The sequence below is a fragment of the Jaculus jaculus genome, chromosome Y (assembly GCF_020740685.1).
Source record: "Jaculus jaculus isolate mJacJac1 chromosome Y, mJacJac1.mat.Y.cur, whole genome shotgun sequence".
Lineage (NCBI taxonomy): Eukaryota > Metazoa > Chordata > Mammalia > Rodentia > Dipodidae > Jaculus > Jaculus jaculus.
The window spans coordinates 7891614-7909469 of NC_059126.1; the positions used below are offsets into that span (position 1 = coordinate 7891614).

Here is a 17856-nt window from a genome sequence, read left to right on the forward strand (position 1 = left end):
CTCTCCCTCCCTCCTTCCCTCCCTCTCTTTCTCTGCATTCTGTTGTGAGAGTTCAGTTAAAGATAACCTAATGAAATTAGAGATGACCTGGTAAGAACTCAAAGCAAATATATACAAGCAAAATAACAGTTAAATGAATGGTAATATACAATTCAATACCAAATGTTAAGCACAGGTCATAAATGCATCACAAGTTTTGGAAAGAGCACACCCAGCTCTTTGTTTTGTCAGTTGTCTTAATTATTTCCTTGGTTTCCAATACATTAATTTCTGCTCTGATTTTAATTATTTCTCTCCTTCTGCATCTCTGTGGGTTGGATTTTTCGGGTTCTCCCAGTGCCTTTGGGTGGATGGTTAGGTTAGTGATTTGGGATCTTTCTCTCTTTTTTATGAAGGCATTGAGTGCTATGAATTTTCTCCTGATGACCGTATTCATTGTGTCCCATAAGTTTTCGTATGATGTGTTGTCATTGTCATTCAACTACAGAAATTTTGCAATTTCAATTTTTTATTTTACCCACTATCCATTTATTGTTTCAAAGTGCGCTATTCACTTTCCAGGTGCCGTTAGGGGTTTTGTTGAGCCTTTTATTGTTGATTTTTGGCAATATAGCATTGTGATCTGATATCATGCAGGGAATTATGTCAGTTATGGAGGTACCCTCTTTGTGGCCTTGTATATGGTCTTACTTTAGAGAATGTTCCACGGCCTGTTCAGAAGAATGTGTAGTTTGTGTATTTGGGATGAGAGTTCTGTGGTTGTCCGTTAGGTTGTCCATGGTTTTGTTGAGCACTCTTCCCTGTTGAGTTTCTGTTTGAATAATTGTGTATTACTGATAATGGTGTATTCAAGTTCCCAGCTTTGATGGTGTTGGTGGTTATTTCTGTTTTATTGTCAAGTAGGTTTTGTTTTATGAACTTGGTGGCCCTGTGTTTGGTGCGTGCAGATTATATATCCCCTTGTATGTATAGGTAGTAAGTAGCCTTCTTTGTTTTTCTTTATTATTTTTGCTTGGCAGTCTATTTTATCTGATATTAGTATAGGTGCGCCTGCTTAGTCCCATTTCCTTAGAGTATTGTTTTCCACCCTTTCATCCTGAGGAGGTGTCGGACTTTATTGGTGAGTTTTTTTTCTTGAAGGCAACAGATTGAGGGGTCTAATCCATATTGTTAAGGCCATTAATATTTAGGGTAATGACTGTTAGATTTGATTTGATCCCTGCTGTATTGTGAAAGTAGTAGTGTGTTGGTGTTTTCATGGACTTTGAAGTTTTTTGTGCCGATTCTGAGTATTATTGTGATCTGCTATTTGTAGGCTTTTGAGTTTGATTATTTGTTTCTTCTTTGTGTAGAATTTCCTGAAATACTCTTTTCAAGTTTGGTTTTGTGTTCCTACCTATAGTTTTAAAGATGAGTTTTGTCGTGGAATGTTTTTCTTTCATCCTGTGTTATGTAGGATACTGTTGCTGGATAGAGTATTTTGGGTTGGAATCCATAGGTTCTTAGTGTTTGCAGTGTTTCTATTTAGGCTCTTCTAGCTTTCAGGGGTTCCATTGAGAAGTCTGAAGTAATTTTGATGGGGTTACCTTTGAAAGTTGTGCGCTTTTTTTCACTATCTGCTTTTAGGATTTTTCTCTTTGGTGTCAATGTTTAGAGTCTTAATGACAATATATCTTGGAGAGTTTCTCCTTTGGTCCAATCTATTTGGAGTTCTATTGGCTTCTTGTGCTGTGATCGGCCTTTCTTTTAAGAGACTGGGGAAGTTTTCTTCAATTACTTTGGGTCTTTGGTCTGAAATTCTTCTGGTATTCCAATAATTCTGATATTAGGACGTTTAAGTGTATCCCATAATTCCCTCATGTTCTGTTCACAAGTACTTTTGAACTTACTGAAGTTATTGAATTCTGAAACTATTTCTTCCTTCTTGTCATCCAGATCAGAGTTTCTATACCCTCCACTTTGCTGACTCTATTCTTGAGGGTCTCTAGAGAGTTTTGAACTTGCTCAATTAAGTTTGCATTTTCTAGTACTTTTCTGTGTAGCATTTACATTGCTCTGTCAAGCTCCCTTTTCACATCATTTTCTGATTTTCTTGATGATTCTTGGAACTCATCCTTGCATTTCTTTATGTCTTCATTTAGTATAACCAGCTGATTTTTAAGGTCCTCTCCCTCAAATCTTTCACGTCTATTTGAACTCATTCCAATTTCATCTAGCTTTGTTATGGTAGCATGAACACGATTATTGGTCCTTTGTTGCTTTCCTGAAAGTTGTACCACTAGGCTGGTCAGGGTTGCATTGTTGTTAGGTTGAATTTGATGATCTGTTCCTAATGACACTTTTCTATTTTGGTTAAATGTATTTTTCATTGTAGGACTGGGCGATCTAACTGGATTTTTTTGCATTTGAGTTTTCATGTTATTTCTTTTGTGCTGTGGTCTGCCCATGGCATTGTATGGGCACGTAGGTGGGTAGATAAGCCTAGGCTCTAATGCAATGGGAATCTGAGGCAGCCTGTGGCATTTTCTAAGCAGCCTGAGCTTTGGCGCCCAGTTGCCAAAGCTGCCTATGCCTGAGAGGGGCACCAAAGTTGCCTGAAATCTCAAGCGGTAATGTGCCAAAGCTGCCAGCGTTTGAGCTTGGAGGGGGACTGAGGTTCCAAGCCCTGAAGCAGCCCAAACTCTGGTTGCGAACACAAAAACTCTGCAACAGAGAGGAGTTTTTTTGATAGAAACCTGTGTAAAGCTCATAAAATTTTTGTCCATGAAAAACCCTTTTAAAAAGAAAAAGGCCCATTTGGGTACTAGTGAGAGACCTAAAATATTTGTCCCTACAAGGTGACACAATCACTTCTAGGGAGTGTCCCACCCTTGAGAACTGTTCCTAAAATGGTCCTTCACCCTGATAAACTAAATAACTCCTTTCCTTGAAGAGGATTATGGGCTTTGCCTCCGATCTGGCCCTCTCCAGCTGCTTGCAGTACTGTTGTCCATACGACCTTAAAAGCTGCTTAGCCACCTTCACCATACCTGTTCAGCTTTTTCCAATGTATTCTCCGGGCTTTTGGTCCCCGCCTCGCCCTAATAATTCCAGCATAGATGTGGGATACATTCATCCTTCCTCCTGTATTTTTAACACAACTGAGCCCAGTGATCAATGCTGCCCACCTTCTGGAATGGTTTATGTTTGCGGAGACCAGATGGCCTATAACTTTCTGCCCAGCCTTTGAATGGGCCTTTGTGCCCCAGCCACCTTAATCCCAAATGTAGATATCACTCTTGGAAGCTAGATTCCCTGGCTAAGTTAGTTCTGCAAAACAGGAGAGGACTAGACTTATAACAGCTGAAAAGGGAGGTTTATGTTTGCTTTTACAGGACAAATGCCACTTTTATGCTGATAAATCGGGAATCATACTGGACAAGATTAAGAGGCTCCAGGAAGACTTGGAGAGAAGGCAACAGGACCTCCAGGACAACCCTCTGCAGACGGGCTTACATGACTTCTTACCCTGCCTCCTCTACCTCGACCCCTCCCCCTTCTTACCCTTCTCCTTATCCTCACTGTTGGGCCTTGTGTAATTAAAAAAATAGACAATTTATTCACCAGAAGCTAGAGGCAATAAAACTTCATCAAGTAGAGATATCACAGGCTGGCAACTCAGGAGTTAAGTTCCTCAGATGACCCACTGCCACCTCCCCTCCTCCATGTGACCAACGATGCCTAAGATCAGAGAGGGACAAACAGACAGGGGCAGCCATCTTATGGTCCCGGCATCTCCACTGGTTCTCCACTGTAAGCCACGGTTCATCCTCATGGCCCCATGTAGTCTCTAAGCAGGCAACCAAGAAACCTGCTTCACACTGCCCATGGTCATTTCCAAAACACAAGACCACGTCTAGCCATGTCTAGGGTTATCAGCATGATGGTTAGCTGAATTTCCAGATAATGGACCAGAAACTTTGTTATCGTGGATGTTTCTCAAACCACCTGCACCAATGGGACTTGATACTGATGCTTGCTGCATCTGTTGGTGTGATGTGTAACTTGAAGTTTGGCATGTATCCTGCAGGGCTTTGTGGGGCATATGGACTAGGCACAGGGCTGTTTTGTTGTGGCATAAATCTGTTCCTAGAGCTTGTCTGTGGTGGCACAATCCGGCTTGAGAGGCTATGTGAGATAGTGGTTTGTTGATAATTGGAAGATGCAGTAGTACTGTGCATGGAATTCTGAGAAATTTTATATTGAGACATGCATGGCATTCTTTTCTCCCTGAAAACATTAGGGCTGCTAGCCAGGACGGTCTGCAACAAGACTGGAATATCGCCTTCAGGATCATCACTGCCAAGGTTATCTTTCAACTCTGTGATCTGTTGATACCTGGTTGAGGCTATGGACAAGGTGTGAAACCAAATTGTCATCCCTACAGGCCATAAAGGCAGTTCACCTCTTCTGCTATACGTGCATTAAAGAGAAGGGTCTTTGTAGTTGTAGCAGGTAAAGGAGAAGAAAAAGACAGCTGGTTCAGGAGGTCTGTGAGACTAGCAATCCCCGCAAGAGTAGTTATGGGGACATGGGGCATATCCCCATTCATTCTGAAGTTCTGGAATGGTGTTGCCTATGAAAGTACTTAGTTCAGGTGCCAGCTGTCATACTTCCCATTTCCCAAACACTGGACGAATAGGCGTCGGGATCCGGGGGAGGCCGAGGCTTGCGGTGGCAAGGGACTATAATCCGGCCCGGGCGGGCGGGTGTTAAGGCTCCTCTTCCGTCTTCTCAGTGTGGGGAACATGTAGGGAGGCGGGGAGAGACGGCCCGCTTCTCCTCATAGAAACACAAACACTCGAGCTACCGTGGGGGCATCGCCCAGCCCGGCGAGGGCGTCCATTCTTTCCCTCCTCCTCCTCTTCCTTTTCTCTCTCTCTCTCTCTTTCTTCCTCCCCTCCCCGCCTTCTCCCTTTTCTCCTTGCGGCTTCTGCTGGTGTCGGTACCGACGGGGAGGAGAACGCAGAAGGGAGGGCGGCGGTGTGTGAAGGGGGCGGTGGTGAGGTAAAGGAGTCCCGTGTGTGTGTGTGTGTGTGTGTGTGTGTGTGTGTGTGTGTGTGTGTATGTGTGTCTGGATTCTTACTCTTAATGTCCTCCTACTTCAGGATAAGATTTCATACCAAATGATGCATTTCATCTCATTATAAACAGAGATTTGGAACAAAATATGTTTATTTAAGAGAAAAAGGAAAATGCAGAAAGAGAGGTGAAAGAGGAGACAAACAGGCAAAGGGAATTGGCGTACCAGGTCCTCCAGCTGCTAAATACAAACCCCATACTCATGTACAACGTTTGAGCCTCTGTTTTTAAGTGGGTACTTGGGAAACAAACCAAGGTCTTTGGGTTTTGCCACAGAAAGGGCTTTTGACATTAGGACAACTTTTGGGCTGCTGCCCATCCTTTAGAGTATCTATCAACCCTTGTGCTTTAGTGAGTTGATGTGGTTTAACCTAAAATTGTGCAATATGCAGAAAATGTGTAGAGGAATTCTGTGTGAATATTGCTTAGATGAACTATGTATAATATACAGTTCTCCACATGTGGACATAATGTTTTATTATACACAGTACCAGAAAAGTAATGAACAGTGTTCATTTCATTTTGGTGGAAAATATATTTCTGGTAAACAGAGGAGAGAAAATTTCTAGAAAGGAAGCATCAAAAAAGTTACAAGGGCTGAAGAGAAGGCTTCGTGCTTAAGCGCTTACGTGTGAAGTCTAAGGACCCCAGTTCGAGGCTCTGTTCCCCAGGACCCACGTTAGCCAGATGCACAAGGGCGCACATGCATCTGGAGTTTGATTGCAATGGCTGGAAGCCCTGTGCGCCCATTTTCTCTATCTCTTTCTCGATCTATGTGTTTCACATTAGCTCCAGAGGGGTAGATGCTGTAAATAGGATCTTGTGAAATATGTGAATGTTTGAAGGCTGGTTCTAAATAATACCTGGGTGTTGACCCTTTCCTTTCCAGAATAGTACTTGAGATGACCACACGGACTTTCCAAAGCTCAATAAAAATACCACTCACTAGGACAATGTTTATCCATTACCTATATAGACAACTAGATTTTTAAATGTTAATTTCTCTCCTATAGCAGGGTCCAGAGAGGCATACTAATTTGCCAAAGATCACAGCTACTATGTATCACCGTCACTCGGCATATTTCAAGGTCATATTAACAATTAACTATTAAATAAATACTTAATATTGTTTCTTTTTAAACAATTTTATTTTATTTGAGAGATGGAGAAGGGGAGGGAGAGGTAGGGGAGAGACAGAGGAAGGGAGAATGGGCATGCCAGAACCACTGCAGATGTACTGCAGATGCATGCACCACTTTGTGCATCTGTGGACCCTGAGAATCAGACCTGGGTCCTTTAGCTTTGCAGGAAGCGCCTTAATTGCTACGCTATCTCTCCAGCTCTCATAGTTTCTTAAGTGAGCATGTTTTGGAATGGAGACTAGGAGTTTCAATCGGTTAGATCTATATTTCCGGTGTATGTATTTTCTGAACATGAAAGATTTGTTTTCCTCAGGATGCTAGAATGGGTTCTGTTGTTTGCATTTTCGTTTCTTTGATCTGCACATATCTACATCACGGAAAGAAAGCAACAATTTTTTCATTTTCCTTCTCTAAGAACTCAGAATTCTATGTAAAGCCCTTGAATGCAAGATGCCAAATGGTATATTGTTGGAAATATTGTCAGACACAGATCCATACAGTTTCTCACTTGCCTAGTGTCTAATGTGAATTATAATATATATACTGATATATACTGTGCGATTCTCTCCTGGGAGGGCAAGATGTCACTAGGTCTCCAGGGGCAGTGAAGGTGCACATTTGCTCCAGTATCTGCGTATCTCACCACTGTGATGGGCCAGGGGCAAGGGAATTGTGGGCACACATACTGTACTTTGGCAGCTTTTCCTTGAAAAGGGTTCCTTCATATTGGCTGGGTCTTGTGATGATGATCTGGGGAATTAGGAGGGCTGCTGATCTGTAGGCGTGAATTTTCTCATTGAGATGGGCAGACTTCATTACACACAAAACCTAGAAGAAGGAATTTCCTACCTTGTGCACAAAGAAAACACTGAGACTAATTGTTCTTTATTTGTTACAATTCTTTTATCAGAGAAAGAATCAAGTACTCCTGTGAGCAGCTGCGTGGTCTCTTGCCAAATGTGAAGGTGAGGAGGAATGATATGGCCTCAGTTCTTGAGGCCACAGTTGATTATGTGAAGTACATCCAGGAACAAATTTCTCCATCCACTAGGGACCAGGTATTCAACTCCCAATTCTTTGAGATTTCCATTATTGACAGTGCATTCGTGCTGCAAATTTGTTTTCATATCTAAATTGAATCTTGACGCAGAGTATCCCAGGCTGGAACGGAGAATGACCTTGCATTTTTGATCCTTCTGCTTCCACCTCATGAGTGAGTGCTGGGATTATAGGCTTTTGCCACCGCACCGAGTTTTATGCTACGCTAGGCAGGCAATCTGTCAGCCCTCTTTTATATTTTGAAATGTATCACTGTAAATCTGTCTTTACTCATTCATCTTTGTATGTTTTAGATTGTAAGAAAAATTCTTGACAATAGGAGATTTCGTAAGGGACAAGCACCCGTTGAATTGTGCTTCCCAGCGACAGAAATGATACAAAGGTATAAGCAAGGCTCTGTGAGTGTGAATACTCATGGTAATTCCCTCCCTTGCTGATGCTAGACATTTGGGCACATACTGAACCTGTGAAGCTCAGGTGTGTGTTAAAGGTTGTTGATTTTCCCATTGCTGATATTCATAGACAAACGTGTACCATTCTTAGGCCCATGCGCCTTTCACATTTAACTCATGGTTTAACTGTTTCTCCTGGGGATCTTAGAACACAGCCTTGTGATTTTGGCTGTAATGATGCCGGCAATCCTGCAGATCAAAGGTGAACTCTGGGGTTCTGCATGGGTAGTCTGGACGCCCAAGAGCACCTACACATATTTCAGTGGTATTTCTTATTTGTTTCTTTAAATATAATTTTTTCTCAATTTTTATTAACATTTCCCATGATTATAAAAAATATCCTATGGTAATTACCACCCTTTCCCCTTTGAAATTCCGTTCTCCATCATATATCCTCTCCCTATCTCAGTCTCTTTTTCATTTTGCTGTCATGATCTTTTCCTACTCAGTGGTATTTCTTAAGAAAGTCGGTATACAAAGCATGACAAATATCAAATGATTGTTTACTAGTTCATATTAGACTTATGTAAAAGAGAACTTATGGAAGAAATTATTTTGTTTCTTTGTTTTTGAGGTAGAGTCTCCTATCCCTGGCTGACCTGGGATTCACTCTATATTCTCAGGGTAGCCTTGAATTCACAGTGATTCTTTTATGTCTGCTTCCAAGTGCTAGGATTAAAGGCATGTGCCACCATGCCAAGCTGCCGGGATTCTTAAAGAATCATCAAATGTTCTATTTACTGTTTTCTTTTCCTATGTAAATAATTCAGTTGAGGAATTCTTAGGAATTTTTCAGATCTTAGATTCGAAGAGATTTGAAATGAGCATTACTCATACTGTCATCTCAGTGAGACGTGTAAAATGTTTTTTTATGTTACAGCCGTTTTTTTTTTGCTTGTTTCTTGGTTTCTTTCCTTTTCTCTTCCTTTCAAGGGAAAATGGTGTGTCAGCAGCCACTTACTTAACGGTGATAAGGATCCAGCTCGTGAATGTGTCCAACAGCAATTGCTAGAGAGTCCTTGGAAGAAGCTATAGCAGGTGAGCCTTTCCCAACACCTGTGCCTTTCATGATCACGCAGGCCTGCATGGATGCCCTGGACCCATTTGGGCCCTGTGCTGCTGTGGCCATGGAAAGTTTTCCATGTGTTTGAAGTACACAAGGTGTCAGCAAGTGTATGAAGTGTTCTCTTTTATCCTTTCTTGTCACTGGGACATACGAAGCGAGGGAAAGAGATAACTGTTTTGGCTCCTAATGTCAGTGCATCCTGTCACAGCAGCATTCATGCAGTGGCAGCACGTGGCCATGACCTCCCACGAAGCAGCAGGCTAGTAGTCATGGAAGCACGGTGCAATCCTGCCTCAGCCAGCTGTGCTACAACCCCACAACCCCACAGCGATCAGAGTGAGCCAGTGAAAGGTATTTCAGACTGAAACCAAACAGTAGTTATCTTAGAAATGAACTCAAAATAGACCATACTCTGCAGAAGGAATATCTTGCTAATAGACAATAAATACACTGGTATGTTTGTTTTTATATATAAAGAGAAGAGAAGCACAGTCGTCCTGCATGAAGGTGACACCACAGGGATTTGGTTCCAGCCCTGTTGGAGAAGCTAAATTTGTCCACAAGTTTAAGAGGCCAGCGACCAGCTTCACACACTTTTAAAGGTTAAGGTGTTACTGTTTTCTTGTGTCAGATAAAAATAGAGGGTTTTGGCCAACATCCAATAGGATGTCTGAGTCCAAGCAGAGGCCAGCTGGCCTTCACTCAATAGCAAAAAGTGGCCTTGCCCAAGATACTTCAGTTGCAAGTTTATCGTGTCTGGTCTCATGCAATGGCATGAACCAAAAATCAAGAAGAAGTAATGTGAAGCTTGCTAGCCCTTAATAATACAGAGGCAAGCCAGCATTGGCTGATTATCTCCCAGTACCTCTGAGAGAGTACCCATTTACCCTATCTCAGAAAGTCCACGTTCAGGGGCCACCTGTGGGTTGCTGAATTCTTTCTCTGGGGCTAACTGCCCTCTGTGAAGTAAGAGCTCTGAGTTTCAATATAAATATTATTCATGGCCACAAGACCTCCCAGCTCCTCTTAAGATATGAAGCCACAAAATTTGACTGGCAGAGATTGTGTTTATACTTATTACAATCAGTTCTTCCTAAACGGAAAACCTACAACAAAGGGTTCCCTAACTGTGGTTCTCTAGCGTGAGATTGTGTGAGCAAATGTCAGTTTGAGGGAGATCATGATGAGGGATTTGCACTTACAACCATGGCTGGGAAAACTATATTCTCTGTCCCCCAGACTTCCCCTCAGTCGTGATTCATGTTACAAGGACAAACATCCTTCCACTGGCCTCATTTGGCCAAGGTGAATGTTAAGGTGCTTGTGTAAATGTGTGCTTATTGAGACCTAAATTAGCTTATAAAAAGATGTCTTGCTGGCAGTTTGTCACAGGTTAAACTACATTAGAGAAATTGTGTTAAACTGTTAAATGTCAGCCACTAGAATTCGCTTTGAGCCATTTGGGTATTTCTTACAAATTTTTTTTTTAATTTTTAATTTATTTATTTTAGAGCGACAGGGAGAGAGAGAGAGAGAATGGGCGTGCCAGGGCTTCCAGCCTCTGCAAAAGAACTCCAGACGCGTGCGCCCCCTTGTGCATCTGGCTAACGTGGGACCTGGGGAACCGAGCCTCGAACCAGGGTCCTTAGGCTTTACAGGCAAGCGCTTAACCGCTAAGCCATCTCTCCAGCCCCTCTTACAAATATTAATGAGTGCTCAAGAATACTAATCAGATCCCAATGGTAAAGGGAGTTTTAAATGTTTGAAGTAGCCACCTACCTGATACTATTTAATTTCCACAGTAGTCATGAGAAAGGCTGTTTTGAAGAAGTGACATTTGGAATAAACTAAAAGGAACAAGTCACACAGTTACCAAGGAAAGGAGCTTTCCAGATAAAGGATCAAGGACTGCAAGGGCTGAGTGGGTGGTTGTATTTAAGGATATTTCTGGGAAAAGGAGAGCAATGGGGGAGACAGGGAGCCAGATGATATCAACCACTCTGGAGACCTCTGTCACAACTTTGGCTTCCTGTCACGTGGAAGGCAGTGCAAGGTGGAGCAGAGGAAGCATGTTATGTGTATCTTGGTAGGATCTGATTGTCATGTGTAGTGAAAAGATGTTGGTGAAAACAATGCTTATAATGGGCTGCAGAAGATATAAAGCCTGATTGGAGCACTTGAAGAGAGAATGAGCAGAGAAGATATAGGAATTACAAAATAGAAAATTTTTATTTGATGTTTGTTGCAAAGAGAGTAGGGTGTTAAGAAAAGCATCATTTGCTGGGTAGAGTATGCAGACTTAGAATAGGGTGTGTTTTTTTGTTTGTTTGTTTTTTATGTAGTAGAGTCTTGTTCTAGCCCAGCCTGACCTGAAATTCACTACGTGGCCTCAGGCTGTCAGAGAAGGATCTTCCCCTGCAGTGCTTTGCCTTGAACCCACGTTGGTGCCCATATTGCCCTGACTTCACTGTAAGCCTATATGCATAGGTCTGAATCCTAGGCAGCTCCTAAAGGAGAGGTATTTTGGCCAAGACAGGTAGACCGCAGCAATAGCAGAAGTAGCAATATAGTAAATGAGTACAAAATGTAAGATCAAGGGAGAGTGACAGCTGCAGGTGGTAGGTCTTCAGTGGCAACGGCTCAATCCTCCAGCTCCAGTCTGTGATAAGGGACCTGTAAAGGCTGCACCTTAATGGCTTTAATCGGCTGACATATAAAAGGCACGATTTTAATTATAATAATGGGTCCGATTGTGAGAGGATTAAGATAAGTAGATGTCCTTCCAGCTTTGTCCTGTTAGGGGGGAAAAGGGAGATTTTCTCTGGGAAGTGTTTCTTCCCTGGATAGGTGAGATGTTATTGGAGGATCATCAGCTTGTTTTACAAATCTCTCTGCCAGCCATCTTGCAGCATTTTCTTAGGTGTCAAACAAGCGTATGATCCTTGTCCCCAAATGAGTACTGGATCTGGGCCAGTCCATTTTAAAGTTAAGAGATCTTTCCACTTGGCTTTGGCAAAGGTGTCTTTATATTTGTGTGCCAAAAGCAATCAGCAGTTGAATTTCCCTGAGTATTAAGGGTTAAAAAGTTTAGGACAAACAAGGCATGATGGATATTTCTTGGAGAGCTTTTTATGGGATATAAATCCCCCATTTTGAACTTTTGGAGGGTAAAAGGACCCAGAAGAGGGACCCCTCCTGCCAGACCACCCCAGTTGGTCTAAAGTTAGTGGTACAAATGACCAGGAGAAGAGGCCTTTTATAAGAGAGAAAAGTGACCCTTTGGCTCAGATTTGTGGCCTCCACTATCCTTAGATCCTCTAAAATTTACCACAGGTAAACTAAATGCAAAATGACAATTCTCAGGGTGTAAGGTAATTATAAAAAAGAAATCTTTTAGTTCAATAATGATTTTACAATATCCTGCAGGAATTGCTACTGGAGTGGGGTGGCCCGGTTGTAGGGCTCCCATAGGTACCACAGCCTTATTAGTTTTTCAAAGGTCCTGGAGCAGTCTCCATTTTAAGGGCATTCCAGAAACACTCCACTGCGGGGGCCTCTGGACTCCAACCACCTGCTTAGATAAACCTATAATTTTAAAAGTCGTAAAGTACCATTGTTTGCTTAGTCCATCACAATGGAGATTACCCTATCTTCAGTGCTTTTTGACCCAGCAAGTTTCTGTTTTAGATTCTCCTTCTCCCTTATCCATCTCTGGCCACCAGCTGAACAAAATTCAGGGAGAACTAGAATAAAATCTGAGAGATCCAAGGACATGTCCTATAGTGTATAGCTCAGACCTCCGTGCGAACATTTACAAAACGCTTGAAGAGGCAATAGGCACGAGAGAAGCAGAAGGCAAACTCCCACAGCTGTTAAGCCGCCTGTCCAGGAACTTAGAGAGTCCCAACCAAGCAACACAGACTTAATTGTAGTAAATAAATATTACCATCCTTAGTAGAATCAAAATCAAGATGAATGTTCTGTATAGCTAGAATTTTTGAATGTAAGTTAACCAAATCTAATAAAATGCTATCCTGGTGCCAAACTTGAGAGTTACTTTACATACAATAGAGTAGAATCTGGTCTTTTCTGAGCTAGGTAAATATTAATATTTTTTTTGAAAGAAATAACATTACTTGACAACCAACGATTTTGGCTTAAACTTGATTGATAGCTATTTATTTTTATGTACAACAGAAATTTTTTAAACAGGAAATAATTCTGTTTTATCCATGACTTAAATTTGATAAAACTTAAGCAAGCTATTCCATCATATTCAGAGTAGAATCTGGTCTTTTCTGAGCTAGGTAAAATGGCAATTTTTTTGAAAGAAAAAACATTACTTGACAACCAATGATTTTGGCTTAAACTTGATATATATTGATTTTTATGAACCACAGAAATTGTTATACATATAAAACCATTCTCTATTTTATCCATGACTTAAATTTGATAAAAGTTAAGCAAGCTATTCCAACATATTTAAGCCTGAAAATTAGTTTTTGTTTCTTAAAGTTTGTAAACAGTTTAAAAACCTTTAACTTCAGGCATGGCATTTGGTTTAGCCTGAAATTTTTTTTTTTTTTAACATCCGCACACATTTTTTTTTAATGTACTTTAACATTCTGATCTAAGTACCACTCAAGAGGCATCTTAACAAGTAATCATTGAAAACTTCCTTCCCAGGTCTTTAATCAATCCATCTCACCCCATCATTAATTATATTTCCTTTTTTTTATTCCGCCAAGGGGGTGCACCGTTCTTAGAGGTATTGCAATATCAGGTCGATGAGTGAAGTGGACAGTGAAAGTTACTATCCCGACTCCAAGCTCCAAAAATCCTTTTACTATATTGTCCTCAGATAGATGACATATCAGATATTAAACTGATAAGAACAGATACAGTTGACCTTAGCCAAAAGGCAGAGAGGTGATTTGTCAGATATTTTTTAAAAAGATTGTAATGTCCAGTTACAGGAGGAGGTGAACTTGATCTACAACAAATATCTGACAAATTAACTCCTGTAAAAGACATTTAACATTTCTTTCTTAATTTCTATGCTTAGGTCTTTGATTTCCTTGAAATGATTCTCTAGAAGAGAAAGGAATGCCACCTGCATATAAACAAAGAGGTTAAGATTTCTTGTCTGTTGTGGGATCCAAGTCAGCTTGTGACCAAGTGTGACCCTTCTCTGGTACAACCCCAGATACCTTTTTGTATGGTTTTGGTCTCAGTCAAGTTGCTGGTTGGGTCATTGGCCTGTTGTTCTGATTTCTAGAAGTGGGCACTGGCTTTTCCTACGGGGCAAACCGAGCCTGGCAAACATGACTGTGCAGATTGGCACCACAACTGCTGAAACCGCTATTGCTGCTGCTGTACCCACTGCTGCTCCTGCTGTAGCTGCCGCTGCTTCTGCCTGTGAATCTTCCACTGCTGTTACCACCGCTGAAGCTGCTGCTGCTGGATCTGCTGCAGCCACTGCTGGTTCTGCTGTCACTGGGGCCATTCTTGCCAGTGTCAGAGCTGCGGATGTTGCTGCTGTACTCTGCTCCTGCTTGGGTCCCGCTGTTGGTTCAAGTTGGCGTGGCCTGTCTCCTCTGTTTGCTGGAGCTGGGCACAGGTGGTGGGGGAGGGGAGGGAGCCACAGCTACTCTAGTTCTCTCGTTGTTCCATGTGTTTTACCTTGTGATCTTCTCCTCCATTGTTCACTGCCGCTCTCCCTTCATGTTTCTAGAGTTTGTGGAGAGCTCTGGTGTGAGTGGAAACTCCCCTAACCTGGCTTTCCCTGCAGCTTGAGCTGAGACTGGCTGCTTTCTGGTTTTTGAGGCAACTAAAAATAGATTTATCATATGTTCCAGCTATAGCACTCCTAGGCATATATCCTAAGGGCTTGTTCTTATCACCTTACAGATACTTTCTCAACCGTTTTATTGCCACTGTGTTCACAATAGCTGGGAAATGGAACCAGCCTCGATGTCCCTCAACTGATGAGTGTATAATGAAGATATGTCACATTTACACAATGGAATTCTAATCAGTGATAAAGAAAAATGAAGTTATGAACTTTGCAATATAATGGTTGGATGTGGGAAAGACTATACTAAGTGAGGTAACCCAGGCCCAGAAAGCCAAACGCCACATGTCCTCTCTCATATGTGGATCCTAGCTACAGATGATTGGACTTCTGTGTGAGTAGGAAGACTTCCGGTTAAGATGGCGGTGTAGGCACCATGTCAAAGCAGCCTGGGGATGTAAAAGACCAAAAAAACCTCAGCAAAATACACACTTTTACTAAAAAGTGAGGTATATAGGAAATTGAAACAGCTGTGAAGTAGAAGAAATCCAGAGCATCCAGAGTCTGCAAGGCCGGCAAAAGCGGCCCTGGCAGCTCTGCCAACTGCGGCGGCAGTGGTGCACCAGAAAGCCGCCAGGCTTGGCTCCAGCTGCAGGAAAAGCCAGGTGTGGGGAGCTTCCACTCACACCGGAGCTCTCCACAACTCAGGAAGCATGAAGGGAGAGTGGCAGTGAGTAATAGGGGAGCACACCACTAGGTAGAACACGTGGAACAGTGAGAGAACCAGAGCAGCTTCAGCTCCCTCCCTTCCCCCACCACCTGAGCCCAGCTCCGGCAAACAGAGCAGTGTTCCTGGGATCAAGCCATGCCAAGTTGAGCCAACAGTGGGACCCAAGCAGGAACAGAGTCCCGCAGCAACATCAGCAGCTCCAGCACCAGTAACAGCAGCCCCAGCAGCAGCAGCAGCAGTGGCAGACCCAGCAGCAGCAGCTTCAGAGACAACAGCAGCAGATCCGGCAGCAGCACCTTCAGTAGCAGCAGCGGCGTTGGACCCAGCAGCAGCAGCTTCAGCAGCAGTAATTCCAGCAGTGGGTGTGGTGATCTGCAGGGCCACTGTTGCCAGGCTCAGTTTGCCCTGCAGGAAAAGCCAATGTCCAGCTCCAGAAAGCAGACGACCCAGGCAGCAACTTGACTCAGACCAAAATCATCCAAGGTAACTGGGATTGCACCAGGGAAGGGTCTCACTTGGTCACAAGCTGACTTGATTCCCTCAACAGACCAGAAATCTTAACCTGTTTATAGAGGATCTGGTTTTATAATAGTTACTCTTGCATATATACTTGGGGCTGTTTTTGATTGAATGTGTACAGTATTTAGTTAAATTTTAGAATCTACCTGTATTTTATTCAACTCAGCCTACTTGAAAATTTCCATAGCAGGGAAACTCAACCCCTAGGACCAATTTGTAGATACTCTGAGAGTCTTAAGAGCCACACCTAACACCTTAACCTCCTACCCTGAAAATATATAACATCAAATCAATTGATACTTAGCTGTAGAATACCCAGATAGCTAGAAAAGTACAAGTATTAACTTAATTATTAACTTAATCCAAGATGCAAAACTTATTTAACACAATATAACACAAGAGACACTAAAAAGCAAGATGATATAAATCCACCTAAAAGTATTAATGCATCAGAAATGACCTCAGGTGAGAACTAGTTAGAGGAAATGCCTGAGAAAGATTTCAAAAGAATGATTGTAAATATGTTCAAAGAGGTCAAAGAAAAAATCAAAGGAATCAAAGAAGAAATCAAAGACGAAATCAAAGGAATCAAAGAGGAAATCAAAGGAGATGCAGGAAACCGATTTATTTAATGAAATAAAGGAGGCAATACAAGACATAAGTAAGAAAATAGAAATAATAAAGGAAAACCAGTCAGAATTAGTAGCAATGGAGAACACAGTTAATGAAATAAAAAACTCTGTAGAAAATCTCACCAGTAGAATGGATGGAGAGGACAGAATATCTAAGCTAGAAGACCAGGTGGCAGATCTAATACAGTCCAACAAAGAGAAGGGCAAACTGATAGAAAAGTATGAATGGGAATTTCAAGATATTCAGGACACTATGAAAAGATCAAATAGAAGAATTCAGGGCATAGTAGAAGGAGAAGAATTCCCCTCTAAAGGCATAGTAGGCATCTTCAAAATATCATAGAAGAAAACTTCCCCCAAATTGGGAAAGAGGTGCCAATGCAGATACAGGAGGCCTTTAGCCAGACAAAACTTGGAAAGAACCTCTCCTCGCCATATTATAATCAAACTTCTAAACACACAAACCAAAGAAAAAATATTGAAAGCAGTTAGAGAGAAAAATGAAGTTACCTATAAAGGCAAGACCATAAGAATTACAGCAGATTATTCAACACAAACTTTAAAAGCCAGAAGGGGTTGGAGTGATGGACTCCAAGATAACAACTGTCAATCAAGGTTACTTTATCCTTCAAAGCTATCCATACAAATAGAGAAATAAGGACATTCCAAGACAAAAGTGGGTTAAAGGTGTATTTGAAGACAAAACCTGCTCTACAGAAAAAATTTGATATAATCCTCCATGCTGAAGAAAAGGAAAAGCACACATACAAGGAACCTAGAAGAAACAAGTAATACTCAAATACTAGTTAACACAACAGAGCATAGGTAGAACCAAAACCACAAAAAAAGCAAACACACTTTTCAATAATATCGCTTAATATCAACAGCCTTAATGCTCCAACGAAAAGACATAGGTTTGCAGACTGGATTAAAAGGCAGGATCGTATTGCTACCCTTCATCCACGGAGGATGCAAGCATGTTTTCCCTCCCCTCCATTTCATGTATCTGAGTGATTTAGCCCATGTAAGAAACTTTTGGCAGGTTTCTTCCCGGGAGGGTCCCCTTAGAGTTTTGCATCCAACTCCCCTCCCCTAGCAAACATCCATTCTGGGCAGCCCCCACTTATATCAATTGTTGAGCGGGGGTGCTCCTGCTTGTCTACAGACACTGTGTCCTTTTCTTCCTGGAGCTGGAGAGTCACTCCACTCTTCTCTGGGTACCTCCCCCCTCTCTCCACCCTGGCAGGCTTGGCAGGCTTGGCACACTGAGAACAGATATGGTCCTCAATCCCTTAGAAAGCCAGATCTCCCCCCACAAGTTTGCATAGTCCTTCTCTGCAC

General features: G+C 42.1%; 1 non-coding gene across 1 annotated transcript; it reads right to left on the bottom strand.

Annotated features, from left to right (window-relative positions):
- Positions 1–13586: 13586 nt before the first annotated feature.
- LOC123457096 lies at positions 13587–13774 on the bottom strand. Its single transcript, XR_006634876.1, has one exon. It is a non-coding gene; the product is annotated as a U2 spliceosomal RNA (small nuclear RNA).
- Between the last annotated feature and the right edge of the window lie 4082 nt (positions 13775–17856).